Source organism: Scyliorhinus canicula, chromosome 9 (assembly GCF_902713615.1).
Source record: "Scyliorhinus canicula chromosome 9, sScyCan1.1, whole genome shotgun sequence".
Taxonomy (NCBI): Eukaryota; Metazoa; Chordata; class Chondrichthyes; order Carcharhiniformes; family Scyliorhinidae; genus Scyliorhinus; species Scyliorhinus canicula.
This window is the reverse complement of record NC_052154.1, coordinates 48781446-48797078: the sequence shown is the minus strand read 5'-3', so window position 1 is coordinate 48797078 and position 15633 is coordinate 48781446.

Genomic DNA, 15633 nt, shown 5'->3' with positions numbered 1-15633 from the left:
CTTACATTGCATCACCCTCAGGAAGCAGTAACTGTCACCTGTCAGGTAGATACGGGGATAGTTCAACTAAATAAGGCCTGAGCCCAATGCTAATTAAACCCTTAGAATCATAGAATCCTCAAGTGCAGCAGGAGGCCATTCGGCCCTTTAAGTCTGCACCTACCCTCTGAAAAAGTGCCCCACCTAGGCCTTTTCGCCGCTCTGTAACCCCATCTAACCTGTACAGCCCTACGGACACTTAGGGGCAATTTTAACATGGCCGATCCACCTGACCTGCACATCTTTGGACTGTGGGAGGAAACCGGAGCTCACGGAGGAAACCCACGCAGACACGGGGAGAGCGTGCAAACTCCACACAGACAATTACCCAAGGCCGGAATTGAACCCGGTCCCTGGTGTCGTGAAGCAGCAGTGCTAACCACTGTGCCTTCTTTTGTGGTTGTCCAAAAGTAACTTGGTTTCCCTCCTCAGTCCTTTCAAAAACCTGAGCAGTTGCTCCCTCGCTCAGATTGATTTCCATCTGGCTTCAGCATTGCGGGGCCCAATTTCACTCCAAATGGCATTGATCCTGCTTAGAAACTTAGGTAACATTGTGTCTTCAGTGGATATATCTAATTTCCAGGGATGCTTGAGAAAGCTCAGAAAGATGTTAATAAAATTTAATCAAGGTGGAGGATAACTGACAAAATAAGCACCTTCTCCCCATTAGAATTTGTTGATGCAGCATCAAATAGGGCAGACGCTCAATGGCGAGAGTTTACATTCTAATTTCTGGTGCCATCTCTGCCATCACTATATTCAAATTATTTTCCTAAGAGGAGCATAATTCCTGGGCTCTTAAGCACTGTAACAGAGTGCAGATGGACAGCCACTAAGAGGAAACTAGACAAATTAAAATACACTTTTGTCAAACTTGAATTGGAGGAGTTAAAACTGCTACACTGTAGGAGTCCGTAATCCAGAAGTTCTGCTTCTGGAATCTGCTCCCATTATTTTCACAGGTGGTGGAATGGGGGTGAGTTGTACTTGCATATCAATGATTTGCAGGAGCAGCTGTACATGTTAAAGTGCAGCTTCCTTCACCAGATCCAATTTTTACTTGTGTGCTGTCCGAAACATGACTTGCGCACTTCAGACCTATCAGAAGAAAATCTGAAGTTAGCGGAGCTCTTTTGGTTATGTCCAGGGACACATTTGGGAGAGGTGAGATGTCCTTTGGGAAAGGTCAATTGCCCTTTGGAGTTGTTAAAAATAGACAAGAATGTACTTAAACAGTGGATACATTCAGTGGAACTGTTAAGTTCATTGGAACTGTCAAGCTAGCAGTCAAGGGAAGCAGTCAAGGAATTGTCAAGGGTGCTGTCAAGCTGTCAACAAAACAGTTAAATCGCATTGGAACTATTGAGCTGTCAAGAGATTTAAAGTCCCAGTCTTTGACTTTTAAAAAAGCAGTCTGCAGGTTCAAAATTCAGTGCTTGCTATTTCACTCTCTTTCTTGACTTAAACCTGATGGTTATCATTATAGGATTTCATAGAAACATAGAATTCCTACAGAGCAGAAGGAACCCATTTGGCCCATTAAGTCTGCACCGACCCTCTGAAAGAACACCCTAACCTTAACTCACTCCCTGCAGTATCCCTGTAACCTCCTCTAACCTATGGGTCAATTTTAACATGGTTAATTCACCTAGCCTGCACATCTTTGGACTTGGGAAGAAATCGGAGCACCTGAAGTAAACCCATGTAAACATGGGGAGAATGCACAAACTCCACACAGTCACCCAAGGCTGGAATTGAACCCTGGTCCCTGGCATTGTGAGGCAGCAGTGCTAACCACTGTGCCACCCTTGTGCCACATGACTGATTTCACAACCTATCACTATCATGGTAGGAACTGTTGTAGGGTGTTAGTTACACCTTGGTAGGTTTGATAAAGGCTTTGTAGTCCTTAGCAGGTTAAGTATAAGTCTGTATTGACTTAAACTTATTTACAAATACACAGAAAAGGGTACAAGCTAGGCACTGCCTCCATGCTTATATCTGCATGTGGCTTTGTCTGAAACCACATTTACCCCTTGGTGCGGGTCATGTATTTTCTTACATCACTATGTATGCGGTATTATACTCAGTCCCACATTAGTCCTATATGTGCCAGACCCTTATGGTACAGGTGCCTGTACATTTGCAGTTTAATTCACAGCTCTATGTGCTTACAAAGCCTTGGACGCAAGGGTGTGAATATAAATAAGTGTTATCAGGGATTAAGTAGTTGAAGGAATTTAAATGTAGTGTATAGATTTTTTTCAATGTGTTTTTTTAAATAGTGAATTCATCAACAAATAATTAGAACTTCATTTTTTTCCTCTCATCATGGATCCTGAGGACTGTCCTTGTGGATATTGGGTAAGTTAACATGGAGGGTGTAAGGAAAGGGGATGTGGTTGGGGCCATGCGTTGGCAAAAGTTTGCAATGTCGCCCACCTGCCACTTCATGCTCATCTATTCTGCCCACCCAAGGTACAACTTTCATCAAGAAAGCCGATCAGGGAAAACCCTCTCACACAGGATCTCAATGCAAATTCTACCTGGAATCTTTAGAAATGGCATTCAAATACCAGATCTCAAACTCAACCCAACAGCTGCCTGGTTTCAACTCTCCAAGGAAAGAGTTGGCCTCTGGTTGGCCAACCACCACAGATGGGGAATTAGTGCTAGCTCCCTAAGAGCCTATAGGAGAGAGCAAACTATGTACCACATCATAGAAGAATGTTCAATGCATAGACTCAATGGAGATCGATCCACACTGAACCCAGCAGGACCGGAAGAAACTGCTTGGCTCAGGGACTTTGTATTTGCTTAGTAAATAAATAACTGTGCTCTGTGATAACTCAGGCTTTTGAACACATGAGCTCCTCCATTGAGCTGGCCACATTTTTGGAGGATCATATGCAACATCCCTCTGAGTGGATACAGGAGCAACATGTTTATGTGCAAGTGAGACTCTCCAATAGCATCAATAGTTCATTGTCACTGACTGCACAAAAATACCTGGAGTTGATACCAAATGTCACCCAGCCAGTAGCCTTATCCATTATAGAAGGACTCCATGAAAGGACTGAGGCCATCAAAAAGGCTGATGAGGAAATCACCACTCGGGGGAATTAGCATCATCCAGTATCTCTGCCAACCTCTACTTCCCAAGTGATGCCAGCAGTCTCACATCTCTGTCAGGAGATCCTCTCACTGCTCAGTGGTGGCATCTCTGAGTCACCAGTTGATGTCTGGATGCAGGTTGAGTCAGAAGGCCTTTAGAATTGTCAGGTGGGACCTGTTTCAGGGATTCCCACCTCCACTCCGATTACTGGCAATTTTCACCCACTTCGGCCCACAAGTAGCACACCTACCTTTGCTGGCTCTATTGTAAGCATAGGCATTTCAAATCACACCGCCCCAGCCCACCCCAGCAAATTTTGATAGAACTATGTCTGTTCATTTAGAAGATATAGATCAGAGCCTCTCAGAGGATTCAGAAACAAAGGACAATCCCTAGATTTGTGTCAGGAAATAAAAATAAAACAGCCATTTAACATTCTCTATGAAGTACATTGCCATCTTGCCTTCTCATAAAGCTAACATCAAAAAGTTACCTTCTACTTCACACATCTTAATCTTGTGCAAGTAAACACACAGGCAATGAAAAAAGACATCAAGCAAGGATCAGGTTATTACAAAGGAATAAATATGTCAGTGAAACAAAGCTTGCACTCCCCTCTACAGCTCTGTAAAAATTGTCTGCTGAGAGCCAAGTGCATTATCCATTCTTCATGCTTAGCCAAGCATTCATGATGAGGCCATCTGACAACTGTATCAGTAGAAGCATTTAAAACAGATGGCCAGGCATGTGCTTTTCCCACAACTTCACCAAGAACTTGAAGTTGACTTGTGAATCCACAACCTATAGACTTGAAGGCTGAGTCTTGGCTGACAACATATATATTGGAGAGGGAGCCTGGTAATTTTGAATTTCTCTAGCCAAGAACCAACAGAGACACAATGAGCCATTTGTTTTCTTGTTACAGACTTCTAAGACTCTATTTAGGTTTGAAAGTCACATACCAATGAAAACAGGCAGTGATATTAGGCAGAATTGCTGATTTCAGGAGCAAGATAAACGTAATTTTAATTATGATTTTTACCAAGGTTTCTTATTGGGTATATTAATCATAAATAAGAATTCCGCAAAGAGCAGTAAGCACATTGCAATCCCATGCTTGAATGATTGGAATGCACTTAGAGGTTGGAATGCACTTATCTCTCTTTGATGCGGTTGATGTTTATAAAAATTGGGGTTTCAGCACTTAGAGTCACTCATGCATGAAGGGAAATGAATGAACCAAGGCTGCAACTGTTTTGTGGAAGCTGTCAATCATCGCCCACTACTATAAATGAATGAATGGCTTGCAGCTAATGGATCTGTGGGGGTAAACACAGGTCACTGCTGTTCTCCTTCCAGGAATGGACATGTGGAGCTTCCAGCTAATTGTTACAGCTTAATTCTTTTCACTGCCCCTGTCTGGACTGCTCACTAGCTTCCACACAGGGGTCTATTTTCTGGAGCGTGGGGTGGGGTGTCTGTGGGGGAGGTCCCTTTAGTCAGGGGATCCCTGAAGGGGTTTCCTTTAGTTCTGGGGTCTCTGTGGGGGTCCCTCTTGTTCAAGGGTTCCTTCAGTTAGAGGGTCCCGAGGGTTTCCCTATTAAAGGGATCCCCAGTGGGTGGGGGGGGTCTCTCTATTAAGGAGTTCCCTGAGTGGGGGGGGGTGCCTGTTAAAAGGGGCCCTTTAATAGGGAGACTCCTGCAGAAGAGATGCCAGAACACCATAGCGCCTCGGACTCCCACCCCCCCCCCCCCCCCCCACCCCCACCCCCTCCTGCCCTTGGCACATCTGATGGACAGCGGGCAGAACAGGGCAGCACCACGCCACCTGGGACTCCCAAGCAGCAGCCGGGCCCATCGAGACCCGGTTACAGGGCAGATATTGCAGCATGCCAACTCCACTCCTGGTGAACCGCCTGGGTATCCACCTAGGTGTAGCATTAGGGCCCCTAAGGCCAGAAAGGCAGTTAAGCTCCAGCTCGTACAACCTCAGTGCATCCTCCAGGACTGTGGCAACCAGGGTGAAGGCCACCATTCCTGGTTGAATTCCGAAGTCCATTGTCTGCAGGGGGTGAAAGTCAGACATGTTAGCATGGTGCGCAACCCCGTGTCCAACCAGGTCCACCAGGCTAGACAGTGGGTCCGGTCTGCACTGCGGACACTGCCCCCACTCCTCACCCTCCCCCCCACCCTAACCCATGCCAGTGGTATGCTCCGCGACCCCTGTCCAGCACCCTCCTGCAGGAGCTACTGTGGTTATTGTCCTTGGGTGGGCTGCAGCTGCCCCATCAGCACATGCCGACCTGTTGGCGGGGGGGGTGTTGGTGGGGTGTAGGGTGGGGGGGGGGGGGATGGGTGCACAGTTATGGAATGGAGGGTGGGGCGCAGGGCACCTAGACGGCCGGTGTACTCTGCACAACCACAGGCCGGGGCAGGCAGTCGCTAGGGTTCCCAGCAAGATGTCTGCCTTGCAGGCTGCGGTAATGTCAGTCTGTGCCTGGATGTCCCAGTCCCGTGGCGAGGTCACCCCAACCCCACGGCCCATCCCGTGGTCAGCCCCTGTCACCCCTCGCTGACCTCCCCTGGGCCTTGCAGACATCCCCACCCCAGCCAGCACTGTGAGTGGCAGGTCCGGCAGCCCAGTTGTTCCTCTGCCAGTCCTACCTCCTCCTTCTTCCTAATCGGCCAAGGCGCCTGTGTCCTGATTTTTAAAATCACAAGTGAAACCCGCTGTCAGTAATTCCCCCTGGCCGAGGCAGAGCATCGCAAAGGCCCCAGGGAATATTAGGTCAGGCCCGCTAATGATATGCAAATGGCATTTACTGTATGTGCGGAGTAGAACGCATTGACGTCACTGTTGAGGCACCGGAGCCTCATTCTGCTGTGCGGCCACTGACACCCCCACAGTTTCAGCTTCATGACCAATTCGCCACCCAATTGCATTCCACGATTCCAGCGTTGGCCAACGGAGAATCTGCCCATAATCTCCCAAACGGAGAAGCTCTCCCAAGGTATTGAGCTTCTTGTAGAATAACCACAGGTAGCATATAAGTAGCATACCTGCCACTGGATACCTCCTGATCATTGATGGAATGCTGATCATTTTGTTTCTTTGGACTACTGAGTAGTTTAAACAGTTTCAACGCCTAGCTGGGTCCACCTGCAATGGATACAATTCTGGGGGACTTTGAAGCAAGTGAAAGCTCTGCAAATTCTACTGTAAAAATGATGACTATTTAGTCCAAACTAAACATAGGTTCATCACTTGATTGATACGTGTACACCACAAGGCTGCCTGCTGTGTCAGAGGTTCCTTGTGATGAATTGGAAAGGTCTGCTAACGTGAAAGCTTAACATTCCGATAACCTTCCCTCTGATGGGACGAGCCTTCTTCTTTCAGATGTTGTAATTCTTTGTCAGCCGTTCTTGCAAAGTCGCCGCAGCAACATGGCATCCTCTACCATGTCCGATTGGTGGATTCTATCGTTTAGAATCCCAGGATAGGGTGCGGAAAAAAGCCTCAGATGTTGTTCACTCACATTTGTTGCCATTTTATTGACTCATTGTTCTTACTGAATCTTACAGTACCATCGTAACACTCAAATTAATGCCCACCGTCGCTTTATGATGATGTATAAATAGCAACAGCAATTAAGTGCAAATGAAGGATAGTACAATCCAAAAAAGAAACAAAAGAATAATAAGAAAACAAGAAATTTATTATCCAGGCAAACTAATTAATGCATGGAGCAGCTTTTACAGAAAAGAAAAAAAAGGCCTCTTGAGAGTGCCCAGACACCTTGGCACTGCCAGCTGGGCACCCTGGCAATATCACTCTGTCACTGTGACACTGCCTAGATGCCCAGGTGGCACTCCTGGCAGGGGACCAGGCTAGCAGTGCCCAAGTGTCAGGTTGTCCATTTCAAGGGTCGGGCCCAGGGGTGCCCTGCTCTTAAGAGGCGGGGTGAATGGGTGCTCAAGAACCCCCGAAGAGGAAAGTTAGGACAGTGGGGGGTCCGGAAGCATGGTGGTGATTCCGAGAGGAGTTGAAAGTTCGGGGCGGCATTTAAAAATGGCGCCCCGTTCACTTCCTGATCTGGCAAGCTGAGTTCATCAATGCAGGAGGTGAAATAAGTGTGACCTCGGCGGGGCGTTCCTGACCGAGGCCAAATACATCAGTGTCCAGTCAGATAGCAAGGTCGCCATCAGTGCTGCTATACTCGACCAAAATGGGACTCTGTTTTTGCACGGTAAATCACACCTCCCATTTCTCAAAGGTGCCGAAGGTATGTTTTATGCAGTCACTCCCCTCCATCAGGGAGTTCAGCTGAGAACTGATTTATAACGCACAGAGCAAACATTTATCCAGTGGTCAGTTTGCAGAAGAGGCATAATTGATTTTCAACATCCAAATATTGAGTTTGAAGAAAAGGTTGGAGAAATCACTTTTCAGCTTTGAAAGCAAGTGACTTAAAAGGTGGCTCCCGAGAAGCTTAAAATTTAGTAATCAGTATGGTAAAGGTTAATGAAAGGCACCGCTTTAAACCCTAGACTTAGGGAATGGGAACACAATTTAACATCAATGCCAACAAGACTTTTACCTTACACCTTAAACACAGAGGTGGATTTACAGTTCATGGATTTACAGCTCACCATCATTCCTGCCCCCCCCCCCCACCAACCTCACGCACCTCCTGACCCCACCCACCCACTGCACACTCTCCCATTCTCACAATTTTGCTCACCTCTCTTCAAGGCTGCCTCCTGCCTCACCTGTCCTCTCCTCGTGGCTAAGGGCTTGATTGGGGGTGTTGCACCTCGTACTTTGCTGTCACGAGCCTGCGCTTCAAATCTGATCATCTCGGCAGCTCCGCTCTGTGGCTGACCTCATCTTGTGGTGGCTTGGTTTTGGCGCCTTGTGCCTCGCAGTGGCTGGCCTGCCCTCAGCCCTGACTCGATTCACCAATCAGAATCTGATTTTGCTCTGCATTTCCTGCTAGTGATGTGGAGATGCCGGCGTTGGACTGGGGTGGGCACAGTAAGAAGTCTTCCAACACCAGGTTAAAGTCCAGCAGGTTTGTTTTTCGAATCACGAGATTTTGGAGCGCAGCTCCTTCATCACGTGAGTGAAGAGGTGGGTTCCACAACCACATATATAGACAAAGCCAATGATGCAAATGATACTTTGAATTAGAGTCTTTGCAAGTAATTAAGTCTTTACAGGTCCGGACAGTGCGACTGGAGAGAGGGTAACCCCAGGTTAAAGAGGTGTGAATTGTCTCAGCCAGGAGAGTTGGTAGGATTTCGCACGCCCAGAATAGATAGAACATAGAACATAGAACAGTATAGCACAGAACAGGCCGTTCGGCCCTCGATGTTGTGCCGAGCATTGTCCGAAACCAAGATCAAGCCTGTCATTCTGGTGTGCTCCATGTGCCTATCCAATAACCGCTTGAAAGTTCCTAAAGTGTCCGACTCCACTATCACAGCAGGCAGTCCATTCCACACCCTAACCACTCTCTGAGTAAAGAACCTACCTCGGACATCCCTCCTATATCTCCCACCCTGAACCTTATAGTTATGCCCCCTTGTAACAACTACATCCACCCGAGGAAATAGTCTCTGAACGTCCACTCTATCTATCCCCCTCATCATCTTATAAACCTCTATTGAGTCACCTCTCATCCTCCTCCGCTCCAAAGAGAAAAGCCCTAGCTCCCTCAACCTTTCCTCATAAGACCTATCCTACAAACCAGGCAGCATCCTGGTAAATCTCCTTCGCACCGTTTCCAATGCTTCCACATGCTTCCTATAGTGAGGTGACCAGAACTGCACACAATACTCCAAATGTCCAAATGTCCACCAGGGTCATGTACATTTGTAGCATAAAGCCGCGGCCCTCAAACACAAGGGGCGGAATTCTCCGCAAGGCCCGACACTGTGGTGAAAGCCGGTGAGGTTCACGACAGGGTCGGAAGCCTCTCCCGGCCCCCTATTATCCCCTCCCCGGGGGGATAGGAGGGCCGTACCGGGAAACTCGGCGGCCGGACCTTGTCCCTGGCTTCAAGGCCCGGCGCGCCAAGAATGACGCGGCGGCGGCGCCTAATGACGTCAGCCGCGCATGCGCGGGTTGGACAGCTCAAACCCGCGCATGCATGGTTGCCGTCTTTCCCCTCAACCGCCACGTCTTGATCTTGCGGGGCGGCGGAGGGGAAAGAGTGCGTCCCCTTGAGACGCCGGCCCGACGATCGGTGGGCACCGATCGCGGGCCCTTACCCTCCCGAGCATGGTCGTGGTGCCCGCTCCCCGATCAGCCCCCCCACAGGCCCCACACTTACCTGGCGCGCCATGTTCACGACGGCAGCGACCAGGTGTGGTTGCCGCCATCGTGAACAGGTCGGGAACGGCAGGCCGCTCGGCCCATCTGGGCCGGAGCTTCGCGGGCCACCGTGAAAAACGGCGGCCCACGTTTCTCTGACTGGCATGTTGCAAAACCGGACACGCCATTTTGGGGGGGGTGGGAGAATAGCGGGAGGTGCAGGAGCGGACCTCCCGCTATTCTCCCACCCATTGTGTTTGCAGAGAATCGCGCCCAAGGCTCCTGTTAATAAACGCTAACACACTATAGACCTTATTCACGGCTCTATCCACTTGAGTGGCAACCTTCAGAGATCTGTGGACATGAACCCCAAGGTCTCTCTGTTCATCCTTATTCCTCAGAAGCCTGCCGTTGACCCTGTAATCCGCATTCAAAATTTTTTCTACCAAAATGAATCACCTCGCACTTGTCAGGGTTAAACTCCATCTGCCATTTTTCGGCCCAGCTCTGCATCCTATCAATGTCTCTTTGCAGCCTACAACAGCCATTCACCTGATCCACTACACTAATCTTGGTGTCATCAGCAAATTTACTGACCCACCCTTCAGCCCCCTGCTCCAAGTCATTGATAAAAAAATCACAAATAGCAGAGGACCCAGCACTGATCCCTGTGATACATTGCTGGTAACTGGTCTCCAGTCTGAAAATTTTCCATCCACCTCTGTCGTCTATGCGATAGCCAATTACTTATCCAATTGGCCAAATTTCCCTCTACCCCACACCTCCTTACTTTCTTCATAAACCGACCATGGGGAACCTTATCAAACACCTTAATAAAATCCATGTATACGACATCAACTGCTCTACCTTCATCTACACACTTGGTCACCTCCTCAAAGAATTCAATCAAATTTGTGAGGCCAGACTTACCCTTCACGAATCCCGGATTAAGCTGCATATTTCCAAATGGTCATAAATCCTATCCTTCAGGATTTTTTCCATTAACTTACCGACCACCGAAGTAAGACTAACCGGCCTATAATTACCAGGGTCATTCCTATTCACTTTCTTGAACAGAGGAACAACATTCGCCACTCTCTAGTCCTCTGGCACTATCCCCGTGGACAGTGAGGACTCAAAGATCAAAGCCAAAGGCTCTGCAATCTCATCCCTTGCCTCCCAAAGAATCCTTGGATATATCCCATCTGGCCCAGGGGACTTGTCGACCCTAAGGTTTTTAAAAATTGCTAATACATCCTTCCTCAGAACATCTACCTCCTCCAGCCTACCCGCCTGTATCACACTCTCATCCTCAAAAACATGGCCCCTCTCCTTGGTGAACACTGAAGAAAAGTATTCATTCAGCACCTCTCCTATTTCTTCTGACTCCATGCACTACTATCCTTGACCGGCCCTAACCTCACCCTGGTCATTCTTTTATTTCTCACACAAGAGTAAAATGCCTTGGGGTTTTCCTTGATCCGTCCTGCCACGGATTTTTCATGCCCCTTCCTAGCTCTCCTAAACCCTTTTTTTTAGCTCATTTCTTGCTACCTTGTAACCCTCAAGCGACCCAACTGAACCTTGTTTTCTCATCCTTACATATGCTTCCTTTTTCCTCTTGACAAGACATTCAACCTCTTTTGTGAACCATGGTTCCCTCACACGGCCATTTCCTCCCTGCCTGACAGGGACATACCTATCAGGTATTCCCAGTACCAAGTACTGTGTACTGTAGTCCCAAGTACCAATCCACACTCCAAGTTCACCTACCTTATTCCGGATGCTCCTTGCATTGAAGTAGACACTCTTCAACCCACCTTTCTGTCTGCCAGTACACACCTGCGACCTTGATACCCTCCTCAGTACATCACTACTCTCAACACTGGCTTCTGGGCTACAGCTCATTTTCCCATCCCCCAGACAAATTAGTTTAACCCCCCCCAAAGAGCCGTAGCAAGTTTCCTTCCCAGGATATTGGTGCCCCTCTGGTTCAGGTGCAAACCGTCCTGTCTGTATCGGTCCCACCTTCCCCAGAATTATCCACATAACTGAAACCCTCCCTCCTACACCATCCCTGCAGCCACGTGTTTATCTGCACTCTCTCCCTGTTCCTCACCTTGCTAGCACGTGGCACCGGCAACAAACCAGAGATGACAACATGGTTTGTCCTGGCTCTCAGCTTCCACCCTAGCTCCCTAAATTCCTGTTTTAAATCCCCGTCCCTTCTCTTACCTATGTCATTGGTACCGATGTGTACCACGACTTGTGACTGCTCCCCCTCCTCCTTAAAGATTCTGAAAACACGGTCCGAGATGTCACGGACCCTGGCACCCGGGAGGCAACATACCATCCATGAGTCTCTTTCGTTGCCACAGAACCGTCTATCTGTCCCTCTAACTATCGAGTCCCCAATAACCATTGCTCTCCTGCTCTCCCTCCTTCCCTTCTGAGCCACAGGGACGGACTCAGTGCTGGAGATCCATTCACCGCGGCTTACCCCTGGTAGGTCGTCCTCCTCAACAGTATCCAAAGCGGTATACTTGTTACTGAGGGGAACAACCACAGAGGATCCCTGCACTAACTGCTTCCTCCCAGCCCCTCTCACCGTCCCCCATCTATCTTGATTCCTGGAGTAACTACATCCCTGAAGCTACTATCTATTACCACCTCTGCCTCCCGAATGACCTGAAGTTCATCCAGCTCCAGCTCCAGTTCCCTAACACGGTTTCTGAGGAGCTGGAGATTGGTGCACTTCCCACAGTGAAATCAGCAGGGACTCCGACAGCATCCCTCACCTCAAACATTCTGCAGGAGGAACATTGCACTGCCTTCCCTGCCATCCCCTCTAGATAAAACAAGAAAAAGAAAGAAAGAGCTTACCTGTTATTCATTCTACCCCTTAAGTTAGAGGAGGTGGAAGGGTGGGGGACACTACAAGTGTATTGTCTAGGGTTTAGGTACCGCCCAACTTAAATACAGGTAAAAATAAAACACTTAACCAGCAACCACTACGCCCCGCACGAAAACAGCGATCAGCTGTTATGGGCCCGCGCAAACAATTAAAATCTTTACCACTTGACACCAGCTCCTCCACAAACCACCTTTTAGATACAGTGACCGCAATGCACTGATGCGAATTTTCCACACAACAGCCAATCAGCAGCTCCGGTCTGCTGCCCTCTGCTGGTTGCTTGCCTTCACTTGAACACAGAGGGTGTCTTGCTCAGGTACACGTTCTGGATACAGTGACTGCAATGCACTGATGCAAATTTTCCCTGCAACAGCCAATCAGCAGCTCCGCTCTGCTGCCCTCCGAATAGATGGTGGGGGGTGAATGTAATGCAACATGAATCCACGGTCCCGGTTGAGGCCGTACTCACCGTATTCATGTGTGCGGAACTTGGCTTTCAGTTTCTGCTCGGCGATTCGGCATTGTCGCGTATCCTGAAGACTCACTTGGAGAATGCTTACCCGAAGATCAGAGGCTGAATGCCCTTGACTGCTGAAGTGTTCCCCGACTGGAAGTGAACGTTCCTGCCTGGTGATTGTTGTGCGATGTCCGTTCATCCGTTGCCACAGCGTCTGCATGGTCTCACCAATGTACCACGCCTCGGGACATCCTTTCCTGCAGCGTATGAGGTAGACAATGTTGGCCGAGTCACACGTGTATGTACCGTGTACCTGGTGGGTGGTGTTCTCACGTGTAATGGTGATCTGACGAGTATTACAGAGGTTGCCATGGCACGGTTTTGTGGTGACCTGGTCGCTGTTCTCCTGAAGGTTGGGTAGTTTGCTGCAAACATTGGTCTGTGGTTGCACGGTTGTTTGAAGGCAAGTACTCTTTTCAGAGCGCAGCTCCTTCATCAGGTGAGTCAAGAGGTGGGTTCCGCATCACATATACATATTCGAACAACCGTGCAACCTCAAACAGACCATCGCCGAGTAGAAACTTATAGCCAAGTTCCGCACGCATGAGTACGGCCTCAACGGGGACCTGGGATTCATGTTGCATAACATTCACCCCCCCCCCCCCCCCCCCCCCCCCCCCCCCCCCCTACCATCTGGCCAGGGCTTGCGACATTCTACCAACTGTCCTGGCTGAGACAATTCACACCTCTTTAACCTGGGGTTACCCCTCTCTCCAGTCGCTCCATCTGGACCTGTAAAAACTCAATTCCTGCAAAGACTCGCATTCAAAGTATCATCGTGCATCATTGACTTTGTCTATACACGTGGGTATGAAACCCACCTCTTCGCTCACCTGAGGAAGGAGCAGTGATCCGCAAGCTAGTGATTCCAAACAAACCTGTTGGACTTTAACCTGGTGTTGTAAAACGTCTTACAGTTCCTGCTGATAGGCTCAACAAATGGAAACTAGCCTATCAGCAAATGCAGAGTAATTAGCAACTGATTGGATGCCAGCGCACTGGCCGAAGCAGATCCCCCCCCCCCCCCCTCCTCCAATTGGCCGCGACCCTGTGCCTCGGCATGGTGTGTTTCATTTAAGTCTCCGCTTCAACATAAAATATTGGGCGGTCTCCCCCTGTGGTGGAGGGCCTACCCACTGCTGGTAGAATGCCACTTAAGGGCCTCAATTGGCCTCTGTGAATGAAGGCCATCCCTGTCCTTCCCTGAGGCTGAAGGAATTGCATGGCATCGGGAAGGCAACGTGCTCTCCATCTAGCAGCTTCCCTCCCAATTCTTACACCATGTCCCCTGACCTCCCGGGTCTGGCACTCCCATCCTGTATATTCAGATTACATTGCAAAACAATGCAGGCAGGGAGATTCAGGCCATCACCTGTCCTACTCTCATTTAATGTTTCACAGGATCTAAATTTCTTACTTTCATCAGTCTTTCTGTGTCCCTGCAATATTTAAGGTTTTGATGACTAAATTTGATATCTCCTAGCCACTAGTTCTTGACTTAGTTCATCTTTTATTTTTTTTTCCACCTTGGGTAGTGTCCTGAGATAGGCCTTGGCTTCTGAATTAAAGGGAATATCATTCTCACTGTAAAACAGCCCGGCCCAAATTACAGAACCAAGTGTAGCGAACGATAAATAGGTTTTTCTTTGGTTGTTGTTGCTGTTGATCAAAGCGACATTGGAGAAGCCACAGATAGCAAAATTAGGCCTTTTAAATGAAGCTTGCAAAACCACTACATTCATCATAGGTCATGTGAAAAAGGACTTCTTTAAGAAGCCTCTGTGTAAACATTTTGTTCAGCAACATATGATTGAAAAGTCATAAAAAAACATTATTGTTGTGTTACAGCAAAAATCACTTGTCCTAGCTTCGCTTCATAATTTCAAGAAATATGGGCCTATCGTGTTTACAGCTATATTGCTTGGGCTGAGATGAAACCACTAGCATCACTCACCAGGCCACAAATGAAAATGGACCATAATGATTCCGCGCCCTTCAGCTCAGACACCATTATAACTTAAGTTCTCCTGCCCTTTAGAACCTAATGAAAACAAATTACTCCATCTGCTATGAACTTTATTCACTCTGTATGTAAGCTGTTGAAGTGTGGGTCTGGTAACCTGGTAGCTTTCTATTTCAAATCAATATAAATGTCTTCAGTTGGTTTCTTTCACATTAAAATGATTTACAGTTGGATAGTGATTTAACCTTTCAGCAATTGACATTTCAACAATGCCATTGAAAACATTGCACATTTGGAATGGGCCAGGTTTGAAAGGGTTAATTCTAATTCATCAAAACCTTCAGATCTAAGAAGCTAGTCCTTGCTTGATTCCAGCTGATTTCAATGAACCAGTTAAGTATCAGATCAACAAATACAGCTTGACCCATTTATCAATTCAATTAGATGTTGCAGATCATCCTGAGCAAAAGGTGGGAATATGTGACTTCACATTTGTTTTATTTAATCAGGCCCTCTTGATATGGAAGTTAAGACTCATCATTTAATCTAATTCAGCATTAAGAAGATTGATGACATGGGGGGGATACTCCATTGGCCGAGGCCGGAATCGGGAAAAGAGATTGGGCCGAGCACCGCGCGTGGGGTGAAAATTGTCAAAGCGGCAGGCGATGGAATGCCATGCTCCGCTGCATCTACAGTGGCGTTAATGCATTCTACTACGCACGTACAATAAATGCTGTTGGCCTATCATTAGTAGCCTGACCCG